At 41.2% G+C, this 13,646-nt stretch overlaps 1 long non-coding RNA gene across 1 annotated transcript; it reads right to left on the bottom strand.

Moving 5' to 3' along the window:
* Nucleotides 1-1,071: 1,071 nt before the first annotated feature.
* LOC116970066 lies at nt 1,072-13,378 on the bottom strand. The gene is made up of 3 exons (XR_004410995.1): nt 13,263-13,378; nt 10,877-10,879; nt 1,072-1,082 (listed from the first exon to the last, which is right to left on the bottom strand). It is a non-coding gene; the product is annotated as an uncharacterized LOC116970066 (long non-coding RNA).
* Nucleotides 13,379-13,646: the final 268 nt, after the last annotated feature.

The raw sequence follows: 13,646 nt of genomic DNA, 5'->3' as shown, positions 1-13,646 counted from the left end.
ATTCTCCAAACGTCCTTAATATTAGTAATAATAATAATAAATTTTATTTAATGGGCGCCTTTCGGACATCTCAAGGACACCTTACATAGTAATCGGAAAAACATATAATCGGAATATAACAAGTAATAAAGACATCACAGAGACACAAATTAAAAACAGAATTCAATCCAAAAACAGAAAATCAAACACACAGTGTGAAGAGAGAGCAGCGGCAGCCAAAGCGCGCCAGCGTTCACTCGCTCTTCACGGCAGCCATCTTGGACACAGACCTACAGGACTACAAATTAGACAAAAAAATCATCCCCCCACAATGGATACCACTGTGGAGGAAGGCACAATGTCCAGTCCCCACCCCATGTTCATCCCAAAGTCAGGCCTATTGAGGCCACCGCAGTTGCCTCTACGGAGGACCGATGTCCCTGGCCGTTCTCACCGGGTGGTCTTGCCCCGGCGTCGGGAGAGTCCTTTCGGCGGCTGGGCCACCTGGAACGGCCGCTTCCTGGTTGGAGCCCGCGGCTGCCGAAGCCGACAAGGCCGCGCCGGTTTGGAGCTCCCAGGCTCCCGATGAAAAAGTCGGCGCCGCCTCTCCGCACTGCCGCCTCTCCGCACTGCCGCATCTCAACACGCCGCCTCTCCGCACGCCGCCTCTCCGCTCCGCAGACCCGCAGCCCGGAGATGTTGCATCTCAACACGCCGCCTCTCCGCACGCCGCCTCTCCGCTCCGCAGACCCGCAGCCCGGAGATGTTGCTCTCGGCGGTCCAGCGCGTCGCTCCAGCGCGGAGACCCAGGCAAGGCATCGCCCGCTCCAGTCCGCTCCGCTCCAGCGCTTCAACGCTGTGCCGCCGCCGAGGCCGAGGTGCTGGGCGGTCCCCGCTAGGAAACGGCGCTCCAAGCCCACAGGTAGGCCACGATGACGGGTCGACGGGCAGCCCGGAGAAAAGGCTGCCACACCGACCAGGTAGGGACCTAGAAATAAAGTTTACACCTACCCCCCACATTAAAAGACCATATCCCCTGCAAACAAAAAACAGGACTCACTAAAAACTATAAAGAAAACAAATTTAAAATGGACGGCTGCTGGCTAGCAGCCGTTCACCAAGATGGCTCCTCCTCCAGTGTAGTAGTGTTAATGTATGAATTTAAAAATTCACTTGATCGAGATTTTAGTTTTCTTTGAGTTGATGATCTATCCAAACAAGCATCCAATGTACAATTTAAATCTCCACCGATTATTAAGTTTTGTTGTGTACCTTCCGGGATATTGTTAAGAATTCTCTTAAAATACAGAGGGCTATCAAAATTTGGTCCATACACATTGAGGAGAGTCACATTTTTTAAGTATAACTCCCCTATTATTACAATATATCTGCCTTCAATGTCTTCTATCGTTGATATATGTTTAAAGGGTATACCTTTACGAATTAATATTGCAACACCTCTAGATTTATGTGAGAATGAAGAGTGGTACGCTTTAGCAATCCATTTTGCTTTCAATCTGTGTTGTGCTTCCTTTTTAAGATGTGTCTCCTGGAGAAATGTTATATCTGTTTTCAATGATTTTAAATGAGCTAACACTTTGCCTCTCTTGATAGGTTCATTAATTCCCTTAACATTCCAACTACAGAATTTAATTCCCTCACCCCCAATTTTTATATTCATGTCTTGCATCTTGTGATTAAGTGGTAGAGCAGATGATTCAGCACACTCAACCCTACCTTATACTTGAACATCAGGTAGATGAATTTTAGGTCACGTCTGTTTTCCATCCGAACATATCTCCTTAAATAAAATATGCAATTCCATTCCAAATACAAAATATAATATGATATAAGATAAAAAAGGTGATAGCAAATTGGGTTAGTAAAGTGTGGAAAGTAAAAAAGAAAAGCAACTACAACTACAATTAGTGCAGTTAGTGATAGCCACCCTAATGTGGCTAAGCATCTATGGACTTCCGTAGCTTTTGGTTTATAAAAATACTAGCTCCGTACTTTCCTTGAAAGGAAAGTTTCCAATTCGACGCATACAATTTGTGGTGGGGGGGGGGGGGGGGGGGGGGGGGGGGGGGGGGAAGAAATATTGATTATATTCCATTAATGGTATAATTAGTAGTCTCAAATTGAAATGTTAGTTTTGTATAATATAAACATTTATCAAAGAATAATCAAAAACGAAAACATCAGAGAGAGCCACCATACATTTCTCATTATAAAATACCTGAACCACACTTTACTTATATTTCATACTTTTAGTTAATTCTTAAATAATCTAAATAATCTTATTATCATTAGTTAGGGTTAGTTAGTATTCTTGATTATTAATAGTTGTTAGAGGTTAGTACTAGAATGTAAGTATTATATATCCGTTGCAGGAATATTACCCAATTCTTATTGCGAATTTTAGGCAACTCTTAAATATAATAGTTTAAAGTTTAGAGATCCATATCTTCTCTGCGAGATAGCAGTATCCAGGTAGGTGTTAAGTGTTGAATATTTTTCAATCTTCGATCTTGTCCTCGATGTTCTTGGCAAATTCAAATGCTTCCGTGTGCTTGATGAAGAAGTATTCCTTCTTCTCGTAACTGACTCTTAGTGTTGCGGGGTATAACAGTCCATATCTCAGATTCTTTATGTTCTTCAGTATTCTTCTTGTTTCTGTGAACAACGCTCTTTTCTTAGCAACTTCCACAGGGTAATCTCTGAATACGCTAATCTTGTCTCCTTCATATACAAGATTTCTGCTTTTGCCAATTTTCCTCATCATGTCATCCAATACATGGTCATATTGGACCTTTACTATCATTATTCTTGGAGGGTCGCCCACCTTTGGGGGACGTCTCGGCACTCTGTGCGCTCGGGCAAGTAATGGCGCCTGGTCCATGTTCAAAATTGTTTTCAGTACTTCTGCAGCAAATTCACGGGGGTCACGAGGCCCCTCTCTGCCTTCCTGGATGCCCACGATTCCTAAGTTCTGAAGCCTCTGTCGTCCCTCCAAGCCTGTACATTTTTCAGTTATTTGATGCAATAACTTTGATAGGCGTTGGTTCTCAGTGATGAGTTGTTTTGTAGTTGTGGTGCTTGTCTCAGCAAGTTCCTCAAGTTCTTTTACAATCTTGTGGTGTTGGTTTAATGTCAGGAGAATAGGTTCAAGTTTGGAATCAGATCTGGATTCCATCATATTCAGTTTTTCATTTCCTTCTTCAACATTTTGAGTCATATTTCTTTCCATATCTAATTTCCAGTCTTCAAGGACTTTGTGCACAATCTCTGTAACATCTTCTTTAATTTGTTCTTTAATTTCTTTTTTAAAAGATGTCAGCTCCTCTTTAAAGTTCTGTCTAAGATTTTTAAGTTCCTCCTTAAGAAGCGTTTTTAATTCTTCCAACTCAGTCTTTTGCTTCTTCTTTGAGATGTCTTCTCGGGATGCTGTTAAACCTGAGGCCGAGGCTTCAGTTGGGCCTACCTCTTTAGTCTTGCCGTTTTTTGTCTTGTGGGGGGGAGTATGTTGAGTCGACATACTGCCGGTGTCGCGCGCCTGATGGCGTCACGGGCTTACTGCAAAACAATCGGTGCCGTTTTCAGCAGGTAGGATCTGTCTTTTCCCCCCGTTTTTTCAGTTTTTTCACGGAGCTAGTTGGCGCGAGTCTCTCCTACTCCATAGCGCCACCGGAAGTCCCTCTTGTTTGAATCTTGACAATTGAAAAAGCTTATCCACATCAACTCTGTCTATCCCTCTCATCATTTTAAAGACCTCTATCAAGTCCCCCCTTAACCTTCTTCGCTCCAAAGAATAAAGATCTAACTTGTTCAACCTTTCTCTGTAACTTAGATGCTGAAACCCAAGGAAACATTCTAGTAAATCTCCTCTGTACTCTCTCTATTTTGTTGACATCTTTCCTATAATTTGGCGACGAAAATTGTACACCATACTCCATAATTGGCCTCACCAAAGCCTTGTACAATTTAACATTACATCCCAACTTTTATACTCAATGTTCCGATTTATAAAGGCCAGCACACCAAAAGCTTTCTTTACCACCCTATCTACATGAGATTCCACCTTCAGGGAACTATGCACAGTTATTCCTAGATCCCTCTGTTCAACTGCATTCCTCAATTCACTACCATTTACCATGTACGTCCTATTTTGATTTGTCCTGCCAAGATGTAGCACCTCACACTTATCAGCATTAAACTCCATCTGCCATCTTTCAGCCCACTCTTCCAAATGGCCTAAATCTCTCTGTAGACTTTGAAAATCTACTTCATTATCCACAACACCACCTATCTTAGTATCATCTGCATACTTATTAATCCAATTTACCACACCATCATCCAGATCATTGATGTATATGACAAACAACAGTGGACCCAAAACAGATCCCTGAGGCACCCCACTAGTCACCGGCCTCCAACCTGACAAACAGCCATCCACCATTACTCTCTGGCATCTCCCATTCAGCCACTGTTGAATCCATCTTGCTACTCCACCATTAAATTCCAACAATTGAACCTTCTTAACCAACCTTCCATGTGGAACCTTGTCAAAGGCCTTACTGAAGTCCATATAGACAACATCCACCACTTTACCCTCATCAATTTCCCTAGTAACCGCTTCAAAAAATTCAAGAAGATTAGTCAAACATGACCTTCCAGGCACAAATCCATGTTGACTGTTCCTAATCATACCCTGTTTATCCAGATGCTTATATATATTATCTTTAAGTATCCTTTCCATTAATTTGCCCACCACTGACGTCAAACAACATTCTTGTTAGAACTCTGCTCTTCCCTCACTTCATTGTCCTCCTGTTCATTTACCCCAAGGCTATTATCTAGTCGTACCTGCAGGATAGCCCCCATGTAAGGATTGAAATGGTACCAGGTTGATCAACCTTCTACCTGAACAGCGGTGGGTGGTTCGGAAAGCTCATACATACACTTTGTCTCCAGGTTTAAAGGGTCATTCCTCCTGGTCCACCTCCAACTGCTTTTACTTTGCCTGTGCATAAATAGACTTGTGTCTCATAATTAACTGTTGCACATACTTCTTAAATTCTACCTCTAACTGTTCCAAACTGTTCCTATCCCTTGTGCCACCTGCACAGGGGGGGGGGGGGGGGAAGAAATAATGATTATATTCCATTAATGGTATAATTAGTAGTCTCAAATTGAAATGTTAGTTTTGTATAATATAAACATTTATCAAAGAATAATCAAAAACGAAAACATCAGAGAGAGAGCCACCATACATTTCTCATTATAAAATACCTGAATCACACTTTACTTATATTTCATACTTTTAGTTAATTCTTAAATAATCTAAATAATCTTATTATCATTAGTTAGGGTTAGTTAGTATTCTTGATTATTAATAGTTGTTAGAGGTTAGTACTAGAATGTAAGTATTATATATCCGTTGCAGGATATTTACCCAATTCTTATTGCGAATTTTAGGCAACTCTTAAATATAATAGTTTAAAGTTTAGAGATCCATATCTTCTCTGCGAGATAGCAGTATCCAGGTAGGTGTTAAGTGTTGAATATTTTTCAATCTTCGATCTTGTCCTCGATGTTCTTGGCAAATTCAAATGCTTCCGTGTGCTTGATGAAGAAGTATTCCTTCTTCTCGTAACTGACTCTTAGTGTTGCGGGGTATAACAGTCCATATCTCAGATTCTTTATGTTCTTCAGTATACTTCTTGTTTCTGTGAACAACGCTCTTTTCTTAGCAACTTCCACAGGGTAATCTCTGAATACGCTAATCTTGTCTCCTTCATATACAAGATTTCTGCTTTTGCCAATTTTCCTCATCATGTCATCCAATACATGGTCATATTGGACCTTTACTATCATTATTCTTGGAGGGTCGCCCACCTTTGGGGGACGTCTCGGCACTCTGTGCGCTCGGGCAAGTAATGGCGCCTGGTCCAGGTTCAAAATTGTTTTCAGTACTTCTGCAGCAAATTCACGGGGGTCACGAGTCCCCTCTCTGCCTTCCTGGATGCCCACGATTCCTAAGTTCTGAAGCCTCTGTCGTCCCTCCAAGCCTGTACATTTTTCAGTTATTTGATGCAATAACTTTGATAGGCGTTGGTTCTCAGTGATGAGTTGTTTTGTAGTTGTGGTGCTTGTCTCAGCAAGTTCCTCAAGTTCTTTTACAATCTTGTGGTGTTGGTTTAATGTCAGGAGAATAGGTTCAAGTTTGGAATCAGATCTGGATTCCATCATATTCAGTTTTTCATTTCCTTCTTCAACATTTTGAGTCATATTTCTTTCCATATCTAATTTCCAGTCTTCAAGGACTTCGTGCACAATCTCTGTAACATCTTCTTTAATTTGTTCTTTAATTTCTTTTTTAAAAGATGTCAGCTCCTCTTTAAAGTTCTGTCTAAGATTTTTAAGTTCCTCCTTAAGAAGCGTTTTTAATTCTTCCAACTCAGTCTTTTGCTTCTTCTTTGAGATGTCTTCTCGGGATGCTGTTAAACCTGAGGCCGAGGCTTCAGTTGGGCCTACCTCTTTAGTCTTGCCGTTTTTTGTCTTGTGGGGGGGAGTATGTTGAGTCGACATACTGCCGGTGTCGCGCGCCTGATGGCGTCACGGGCTTACTGCAAAACAATCGGTGCCGTTTTCAGCAGGTAGGATCTGTCTTTTCCCCCCGTTTTTTCAGTTTTTTCACGGAGCTAGTTGGCGCGAGTCTCTCCTACTCCATAGCGCCACCGGAAGTCCCTCTTGTTTGAATCTTGACAATTGAAAAAGCTTATCCACATCAACTCTGTCTATCCCTCTCATCATTTTAAAGACCTCTATCAAGTCCCCCCTTAACCTTCTTCGCTCCAAAGAATAAAGATCTAACTTGTTCAACCTTTCTCTGTAACTTAGATGCTGAAACCCAAGGAAACATTCTAGTAAATCTCCTCTGTACTCTCTCTATTTTGTTGACATCTTTCCTATAATTTGGCGACGAAAATTGTACACCATACTCCATAATTGGCCTCACCAAAGCCTTGTACAATTTTAACATTACATCCCAACTTTTATACTCAATGTTCCGATTTATAAAGGCCAGCACACCAAAAGCTTTCTTTACCACCCTATCTACATGAGATTCCACCTTCAGGGAACTATGCACAGTTATTCCTAGATCCCTCTGTTCAACTGCATTCCTCAATTCACTACCATTTACCATGTACGTCCTATTTTGATTTGTCCTGCCAAGATGTAGCACCTCACACTTATCAGCATTAAACTCCATCTGCCATCTTTCAGCCCACTCTTCCAAATGGCCTAAATCTCTCTGTAGACTTTGAAAATCTACTTCATTATCCACAACACCACCTATCTTAGTATCATCTGCATACTTATTAATCCAATTTACCACACCATCATCCAGATCATTGATGTATATGACAAACAACAGTGGACCCAAAACAGATCCCTGAGGCACCCCACTAGTCACCGGCCTCCAACCTGACAAACAGCCATCCACCATTACTCTCTGGCATCTCCCATTCAGCCACTGTTGAATCCATCTTGCTACTCCACCATTAAATTCCAACAATTGAACCTTCTTAACCAACCTTCCATGTGGAACCTTGTCAAAGGCCTTACTGAAGTCCATATAGACAACATCCACCACTTTACCCTCATCAATTTCCCTAGTAACCGCTTCAAAAAATTCAAGAAGATTAGTCAAACATGACCTTCCAGGCACAAATCCATGTTGACTGTTCCTAATCATACCCTGTTTATCCAGATGCTTATATATATTATCTTTAAGTATCCTTTCCATTAATTTGCCCACCACTGACGTCAAACAACATTCTTGTTAGAACTCTGCTCTTCCCTCACTTCATTGTCCTCCTGTTCATTTACCCCAAGGCTATTATCTAGTCGTACCTGCAGGATAGCCCCCATGTAAGGATTGAAATGGTACCAGGTTGATCAACCTTCTACCTGAACAGCGGTGGGTGGTTCGGAAAGCTCATACATACACTTTGTCTCCAGGTTTAAAGGGTCATTCCTCCTGGTCCACCTCCAACTGCTTTTACTTTGCCTGTGCATAAATAGACTTGTGTCTCATAATTAACTGTTGCACATACTTCTTAAATTCTACCTCTAACTGTTCCAAACTGTTCCTATCCCTTGTGCCACCTGCACAGGGGGGGGGGGGGGGGAAGAAATAATGATTATATTCCATTAATGGTATAATTAGTAGTCTCAAATTGAAATGTTAGTTTTGTATAATATAAACATTTATCAAAGAATAATCAAAAACGAAAACATCAGAGAGAGAGCCACCATACATTTCTCATTATAAAATACCTGAATCACACTTTACTTATATTTCATACTTTTAGTTAATTCTTAAATAATCTAAATAATCTTATTATCATTAGTTAGGGTTAGTTAGTATTCTTGATTATTAATAGTTGTTAGAGGTTAGTACTAGAATGTAAGTATTATATATCCGTTGCAGGATATTTACCCAATTCTTATTGCGAATTTTAGGCAACTCTTAAATATAATAGTTTAAAGTTTAGAGATCCATATCTTCTCTGCGAGATAGCAGTATCCAGGTAGGTGTTAAGTGTTGAATATTTTTCAATCTTCGATCTTGTCCTCGATGTTCTTGGCAAATTCAAATGCTTCCGTGTGCTTGATGAAGAAGTATTCCTTCTTCTCGTAACTGACTCTTAGTGTTGCGGGGTATAACAGTCCATATCTCAGATTCTTTATGTTCTTCAGTATACTTCTTGTTTCTGTGAACAACGCTCTTTTCTTAGCAACTTCCACAGGGTAATCTCTGAATACGCTAATCTTGTCTCCTTCATATACAAGATTTCTGCTTTTGCCAATTTTCCTCATCATGTCATCCAATACATGGTCATATTGGACCTTTACTATCATTATTCTTGGAGGGTCGCCCACCTTTGGGGGACGTCTCGGCACTCTGTGCGCTCGGGCAAGTAATGGCGCCTGGTCCAGGTTCAAAATTGTTTTCAGTACTTCTGCAGCAAATTCACGGGGGTCACGAGTCCCCTCTCTGCCTTCCTGGATGCCCACGATTCCTAAGTTCTGAAGCCTCTGTCGTCCCTCCAAGCCTGTACATTTTTCAGTTATTTGATGCAATAACTTTGATAGGCGTTGGTTCTCAGTGATGAGTTGTTTTGTAGTTGTGGTGCTTGTCTCAGCAAGTTCCTCAAGTTCTTTTACAATCTTGTGGTGTTGGTTTAATGTCAGGAGAATAGGTTCAAGTTTGGAATCAGATCTGGATTCCATCATATTCAGTTTTTCATTTCCTTCTTCAACATTTTGAGTCATATTTCTTTCCATATCTAATTTCCAGTCTTCAAGGACTTCGTGCACAATCTCTGTAACATCTTCTTTAATTTGTTCTTTAATTTCTTTTTTAAAAGATGTCAGCTCCTCTTTAAAGTTCTGTCTAAGATTTTTAAGTTCCTCCTTAAGAAGCGTTTTTAATTCTTCCAACTCAGTCTTTTGCTTCTTCTTTGAGATGTCTTCTCGGGATGCTGTTAAACCTGAGGCCGAGGCTTCAGTTGGGCCTACCTCTTTAGTCTTGCCGTTTTTTGTCTTGTGGGGGGGAGTATGTTGAGTCGACATACTGCCGGTGTCGCGCGCCTGATGGCGTCACGGGCTTACTGCAAAACAATCGGTGCCGTTTTCAGCAGGTAGGATCTGTCTTTTCCCCCCGTTTTTTCAGTTTTTTTCACGGAGCTAGTTGGCGCGAGTCTCTCCTACTCCATAGCGCCACCGGAAGTCCCTCTTGTTTGAATCTTGACAATTGAAAAAGCTTATCCACATCAACTCTGTCTATCCCTCTCATCATTTTAAAGACCTCTATCAAGTCCCCCCTTAACCTTCTTCGCTCCAAAGAATAAAGATCTAACTTGTTCAACCTTTCTCTGTAACTTAGATGCTGAAACCCAAGGAAACATTCTAGTAAATCTCCTCTGTACTCTCTCTATTTTGTTGACATCTTTCCTATAATTTGGCGACGAAAATTGTACACCATACTCCATAATTGGCCTCACCAAAGCCTTGTACAATTTTAACATTACATCCCAACTTTTATACTCAATGTTCCGATTTATAAAGGCCAGCACACCAAAAGCTTTCTTTACCACCCTATCTACATGAGATTCCACCTTCAGGGAACTATGCACAGTTATTCCTAGATCCCTCTGTTCAACTGCATTCCTCAATTCACTACCATTTACCATGTACGTCCTATTTTGATTTGTCCTGCCAAGATGTAGCACCTCACACTTATCAGCATTAAACTCCATCTGCCATCTTTCAGCCCACTCTTCCAAATGGCCTAAATCTCTCTGTAGACTTTGAAAATCTACTTCATTATCCACAACACCACCTATCTTAGTATCATCTGCATACTTATTAATCCAATTTACCACACCATCATCCAGATCATTGATGTATATGACAAACAACAGTGGACCCAAAACAGATCCCTGAGGCACCCCACTAGTCACCGGCCTCCAACCTGACAAACAGCCATCCACCATTACTCTCTGGCATCTCCCATTCAGCCACTGTTGAATCCATCTTGCTACTCCACCATTAAATTCCAACAATTGAACCTTCTTAACCAACCTTCCATGTGGAACCTTGTCAAAGGCCTTACTGAAGTCCATATAGACAACATCCACCACTTTACCCTCATCAATTTCCCTAGTAACCGCTTCAAAAAATTCAAGAAGATTAGTCAAACATGACCTTCCAGGCACAAATCCATGTTGACTGTTCCTAATCATACCCTGTTTATCCAGATGCTTATATATATTATCTTTAAGTATCCTTTCCATTAATTTGCCCACCACTGACGTCAAACAACATTCTTGTTAGAACTCTGCTCTTCCCTCACTTCATTGTCCTCCTGTTCATTTACCCCAAGGCTATTATCTAGTCGTACCTGCAGGATAGCCCCCATGTAAGGATTGAAATGGTACCAGGTTGATCAACCTTCTACCTGAACAGCGGTGGGTGGTTCGGAAAGCTCATACATACACTTTGTCTCCAGGTTTAAAGGGTCCTTCCTCCTGGTCCACCTCCAACTGCTTTTACTTTGCCTGTGCATAAATAGACTTGTGTCTCATAATTAACTGTTGCACATACTTCTTAAATTCTACCTCTAACTGTTCCAAACTGTTCCTATCCCTTGTGCCACCTGCACAGGTCGGCCAGTAAGCATCTCATGTGATGTTATGTGGGTTATTCGGTTAGTTTGCATGCAACATCTCTTCAGTGCCAATGGCAGGGAATCGATCCAATTGAACTTTGAAGTTACACAAATCTTATTTATATTAACCTTCAATGTTCCATTTATTATTTCCACCATGCTCTGTGACTGCAGGTGTTACACACCCAAATCTGTGTTTTACTCTAAGGGCCTGTAGCACCAGGTTGACTACTCCCTGAATGAAAACAATCCGTTGTCAAAGCTGATTCCTGTAGGTCAACCAAACCTCGGGATTACCTCATTCATCAGAAACTTTACTACAGTTCTTGCACCTAAATCGATCCAAACTTACCCTAGTCATAATAATAGCTGATCATCCTTCAGATGCTGTTCTGGCTGCTTCGTCTGCACTTTGATTTCCCTTCTTATGTGCTTAGCATTTAATGACAGCTAGTGCCCCTGGCTTCATTTTTGCCCTTATCAGGTCTGCACTTTACTACTAACTTTTCATGGGGTCTCCGTTGCTTTTCTCAAAGCCTTTCTGTTCCCTACTGCTCCAAACATGTGACAGACCCCATGAACATATGCTTAGTCGGTATAAACTTCAGCTTTCTCCCCTTCCCTCACGTCACATGCTGCTCTTAAAGCGTTAATTTCTGCCAATTGAGCTAAGCAAGATTGCAGGCAAGCTTCCAATTTAATTACCTTAAAGTCTAATTCATCCTGATGCACCACTTCAAACCCTGCATACTTGCTATTATGATCCCTTTAACAAGAAACATCCACAAGCAAACCCTTTTTGTCTCCTTCATTCAAAAGCTCTGACTGTAAAACATCTCTCAGACTTGTGTGTCCTTCGTCCTTCATTATTTTCCTTAATGACATCACAATTTCAACATACTTCCTATCTAGTCTGAACTATATCCTGCCATTCCCAAGATCATCATCATCTGTCCTACTGTCTGAGGTTTGGAAACTTCAATTATCTCTTCAATTTGATCCTGCACTATAGCTTTAACTTCTTTAGATATTACTCGTCCTGAATATTCTACCTGCTGCTGACAAAACAGCAACTTCTTCCTGGATACTTTATGTCATCCTATTCCATCTTTTACCAAGATAATTAAAATGTCTCTCTCACATTGCTTCTCACTTGTGGAACAAACCAACAAATCATCCACATACTGTATCAAATACTTTCTGAGGGTACACCTTCCAAATCTGCCTTTAACATCTGATTAAAAACATGGGGCTAGTATTTAAAACCCTGCCGCATCCTAGCCTAGGTGTATTTAATACCTCTTCTTAATGTTCTTACCATAGCTATGTTCACCACTATCTTAATATCATTATTATTATGTCCTGATTACCACACCTGTTCACATCCCCAACACACCTTATCCATTACGTCTCCTTACTAGCCTTTCTTGACCGCCTCCTTGAGACCCCTCCCTCCCTTGGAGACCCCAGTCCTGTCTGGGCTTATATCCATATTTATTTCACTCCTGATAGAGCATTTGAGGAAACGCTCCCGCAAAGACATTTATTATTGGCATGAAATTCTCTGGCCCCTGTTTGGCTCTGTCATTGGACTCACTGCGTCGGTGCATCACTTATTTCAGTCTTTTCAACCAGGTCTGTTGTTAGTGAGAACATTGTTTTTCATTTTTTCACGCACTTTCATTTTGAGCTCTTCAAGGTACATTTGCATCATTTTTCTCTGCACCTCTTCCTGCTGGTCTGCAAGTCTGTTTCCTATCTTTGCGATATTTCTCGACCGCAGAGACCAAATGATCGCTGAATCGGGGGTGGGAAATAGATAACAATCCCACCACCTCCTCCAATCTAGATTTGACTTTTGGAGGAATGACATCCACCACAGTGTTTCAGAATATAGTGTTCATTAACTGGTTGCCTTCTATTTCTTGTTCAGTTTCAAGTTTCCACCTTTTCAGCTGGTTCTCCAGATAGGCTGCTGAATTATTTGCCTCTCCCAGTGGATCTCCCCTATATTCCTTGTGGTCCATCTTAAGTGGGTAACATTGTCTGAGGGCCTGCCATACCCTCTGCCTGACTGTATCAAACAGCATGCCATTGTTTATTACATTGTTCACAGCATTTTTATATCAGCCATCTTCAGTAATTCTGTCAGTTTAGTGGTTCCTATCACTTTCACCAACTTCAAATCTCCCATAGCCAATAATCGTCCCACGTTCTCCTCCTCCAAAGCCCCAACCCATTTCCTGCCCCATCAGGAATATTGGGTAAGGTTTTTTTTTCCTAGGCCTCTCAGTTTATGGGTGCCCCAAAGGATAATCTGTGTCTGTCCTGCTCTTTTCTTTTTAAAGCACTCATCAATTTATCCCTCTGCTTCCCACTTTAATCCTTTCTGGTATGCCTTCTTTCTTATTCTAAACTCAATTTC

The sequence above is a fragment of the Amblyraja radiata genome, unplaced genomic scaffold (genome assembly GCF_010909765.2).
Source record: "Amblyraja radiata isolate CabotCenter1 unplaced genomic scaffold, sAmbRad1.1.pri scaffold_501_ctg1, whole genome shotgun sequence".
Lineage (NCBI taxonomy): Eukaryota > Metazoa > Chordata > Chondrichthyes > Rajiformes > Rajidae > Amblyraja > Amblyraja radiata.
Note: the sequence above shows the minus strand (reverse complement) of the source record. Positions and strands in the feature narration are given on the sequence as shown.